Source organism: Frieseomelitta varia, unplaced genomic scaffold, assembly GCF_011392965.1.
Source record: "Frieseomelitta varia isolate USP_RPSP 00005682 unplaced genomic scaffold, Fvar_1.2 scaffold_168, whole genome shotgun sequence".
Taxonomy (NCBI): Eukaryota; Metazoa; Arthropoda; class Insecta; order Hymenoptera; family Apidae; genus Frieseomelitta; species Frieseomelitta varia.
In genome coordinates, this window is record NW_025109394.1 from 421,180 (window position 1) to 425,410 (window position 4,231).

Sequence of the window (4,231 nt, forward strand, 5' to 3'; positions counted from 1 at the left end):
GAGGAAAAAAAAGTAGAGACCTTAATGTATAATACAAAACGAAACAAAAAAAAAAAAAAAAAAATTTGAAAAAAAAAAAAAAAAAAAAAAAAAAAAGAATCAAAAAAAAAAAAAAAAAAAAGAAAAAAAAAAAAAAGAAAAAGAATGATAACCAAGACACAAAATCCACACACGTGTTTAAATACTTGCACAGTCACGCATACACAGTCGTATTGCTTCCTCCGCCCCGATGCATTGGCACTGCGCGCGGAATTACGTCGCTTTTTTCTTTTTTCTTTTTTAATTTAACCTCGATTAATATCCTCGGCAGAAGAATCGACTTGGGTTATCTCTCCTCTTTCTATTTTTTGGTATGTCGCTTGATCGTTTTCGTGTTACATTTGACGACATTGTCGGCACCTTACGTATCTAGGGTAAACGTGAATTACGTGGGGAAAAAATTAATTCGATTTATTCGTTCATACAAAAAAAGTCTCGTCGAAGTGCTCGTTCTTAACATTTTTTTTTTAATCCCTCCTAATCGGTATTACACGTTTGCCCCCCCCCCCCTCCTCTTCTCTCTGCGTTAACGTTAAAGCGTGGAAATCGAGCTTACTTACGCTATGAAACAACGAATCGTTTGAATGTTTTCTCTCTCTCTCTCTCTCGCTCTCGCGTACGTACATACACCCACATACACACACACACACACAAAATACACACGCTCACACTCTCTTGTCTACTTTAGAAAAGTATCTTCAAGGAGCAAACTTCCTCGCCTTACGGCCTGTATGTCGATAATTACTATAATAATATTATTATTACTCACCGCTTTTTTACTTTTTTCGAACGATATCATTACTATACGTACGTTAAGTTTAAGATATATATTTACGCGTGACGTATTTACAAATTGAACTTATTGTACATTTTCACGATCGACGTCTCGTGAAAAATAGATGTTCTCTTGTTCTTCGCCCCATCTCCCCCCCCCCCCCACTTTCGTCTCCCTTTCACACGGCAAAAAGCATCCTCCGCCATCGTTATTTCTCTTCCGGTCGCCTACATCTCCCCCCAATTTCCCTCCCCTCAAATCGTCATTTCGAAAAATGAAATCGTGGCAAAATGCTCCCCCCCCTCCCCCCCTCGTGACATAAGACACTATTTATTATAATATCCAGTCCTACTATCCACGACGACGACCAAATCGTTCACAACAGCGCGATCGTGATCATCGGAATCAAGGAATATACAATTCGTTCGGTTCGGAAGCACTGAACGCTCTATTTATGCATCGTGAGAAATTTCACCGCCGGGTGAAAATCGTCGTCGCCGACCGCGATCGAATAACAAGATAGATACCCGAGAAATACAAAAACGATTACAACTTATCGATTATTCATTTTACCACGTGTCGGCGTGTTGTACTATATGAAAATACAATATAAGGCTTGCGCTTCCATGCGTTTCACGCCCGCGAAATCGCATACAACTTAACCACGTTGGTATTTTTTTTTTTTTTTGCCTGGGTTTTTTTCTTTCCTCTTCTTCTTCTTAAACCTTCATCGACTTCAATGTACCGAGCAGCGATAATTATCAATCGAGTATGTGTGTAGCTTTTTAAATTGTCGTGCGATCTCTTACTATTTTTTCTTGTCGTTCTCGCCTATCGCGAGAGGCTCAGATTTTTTTCCCAAGATGTATCATTGCGTGTTATTTTTTTTTTTTTTTTTTTTGTTTCAATAGTCAATGGAAGTAAGACGCGACCGACGTGCGTATAGAGAAATGAAAACGAGAGAGAAGATACATTGGATCCGATGGAAGTTTAATGCAATAAACGATATACATTTGTGTGTAATAAAAAACTTTGCTTGCTTTGACTGAAACGTCTCTGAATTGATATTTTGAGCTGCGTGAAAAATTCGTCCCGGCACAGGCTTCCCGTCTCGTACAGATAACTCGATATCGATTATACGCAATTATATTTTGCTTAATAAGAGCAATAATACCTGTTTAGATACCGCTGTATGTATATTATAAGAGCATTATTTTTTTTTTTTTTCTTCTTTTAGGTGTACATTTCTTTAAGGCCATGGCATCTGTAAATCTTCTTTTGTATTACGTAAAAGTGGGAACTATTTTCAAAAAAGTCTGGGATTATTATTTCCTTTTTCTTTTTTTTTCTTTCTTTTTTAGTCTCGTAAAATTGTCCTGTTCCTGTTATCGCTTATGGTACTTACAATTCTAGAATGTATAGTCTTAATCGTAAAACCGTTTCCACCCGTGAAACAAGCATTCCATGTTACGCAATCGTATACCTACGAGTAATACACACAATCTAACAATTTCCTTTTCTCTTTCACAGTTCCGTGAGCGAAATTGCATTAAAAACGAAAAGAAAGAAAAAACAAAAAAAAAATTGAAAAAAAAAAAAAAAAAATTGGTGGGTATAATTTACACACGTGAACAATGTAACCCCTGCGTGGGAAATCGAAGGAAAAGAGATAAAAAAAAGACACGCAAGTATAGTATCTCCTTGTACATGTTCGGAAATCATCGTCGAATCTATATTCGATTTAGTAGATTTCGTATCAGAAGCGACTGAACTACTTTGCATTCACCTCGAGGATTCCGTTTCATTTTTTTCCGCTTTTACGCACGATGATACTGCAGCAAGTAGCGCGACGACAAAGCAGAAGGAAAACCAAAAAAGGCTAAACTGAAGATTGTCGGGTGTCGTGGCAATAAGGTTTGACGAAAAAAAAATAAAATAAAAATTACAATTGGTAATAATATATATTTTTTTTTTTATAATAGTATAATCAATGGTGTTATATATATTTATATAATATATACTTATATATATATGTATATAAATATACATACACTTTTATATATATATATATATATATAAAATGGGCAAATTAATATTTACAGAATACGTTATGTTATGGTATTAGTTTCTGGTTCGTGTTTCTCTCTGGTTCTTTTTTTCTTTTCTCTTTCTTTCTTCCTTTTCCGCTTTTGCAGTTTTTGCTTTTTTTTTTCCTTCAATTTATTCATTTGTTCATTTATATCTGTATATCTTTATATATAGTTTCCTTTTCCTACCGCAAAAACGAAACCGAGAGAACTATGGCAACTAACGTAATTAATGGCAAGTGTCTTCCTTTCTTCCTTTCTTTCTTTTTTTTTTTTGCGATTTCAAACGATCAGAGTAAAGCGTTCCGATGGATAATGTGAAAAAATGAAATGATGAGGAAAAAAAAGTAGAGACCTTAATGTATAATACAAAACGAAACAAAAAAAAAAAAAAAAAATTTGAAATAAAAGACAAAAAAAAAAAAAAAAATGATCTGATTAAATAAAATGCATGACTCGACAAGTGGGGGGAAAAAAAGAGAAGACAAATTACAGATACTTGACAGCCACAATGATTTGACAGACAAATATCTCGGATAATGTACAGTGATGAATGAACGAGACAAAACAATAAAACTATAATACAAATCATTACGTAATAAAATCATAAGAGGAAACATCGTGTTCGTTTCTGCAATGTACAACTACTGCTTTTTTCTTTTTCTCTCTCTTTTTTTTTGCCACGAGCGGGATATTCACGGAAGAATTTTCCATACGCACCAATATTTTTTTATAACTCTGAACTGCTTTTTCATCCAGCGCGTAGACATTCAAAGTTGATTCGTCATTTTTTTTCTTTTTCATTTCTCTCATTTTTTTTCGTTTTTTTTTTCTTTTTTCGTTTTTGATGTCAAAGTTTCACGGTAGTCCTCCACGATCTTCTCAGACAGCGGAATAAATATATTCTCCTTGGAAATTTTTCTCGCTTTCTTTTCCTTTTTTCTTTTCTTTTCTAATATATTCAGTGAAGATTGGCTGATTTTTTTTTCCCCCTTTATCACGAAGATTACAATGAATTCAAACATAACAGAGATTTCTATTGCTGATCTCGAGCCTTACATTCTAAAATACATCCAACAACAAGAAACAGAAGAAACATTTGAATCGTGCTGCAGCCGAGCAGTTAATTTCGACGATTCTTTTTCTATTTTTTTTTCAATTTTCTCTCTCTCTCTCTCTCTCTTTTTTTTTTGTTCTGGAAGTTTCACGTTTTGTGCAACGACATTTGTGTAACGTTCGTTACTTTCTTTTTATTTTCGGTTTTTCCTTAAGAGTTAATGTCTTGTTTCATTTAGGACGTGCTTGTGAGATTTCAAAAAAAGAGAAAAAA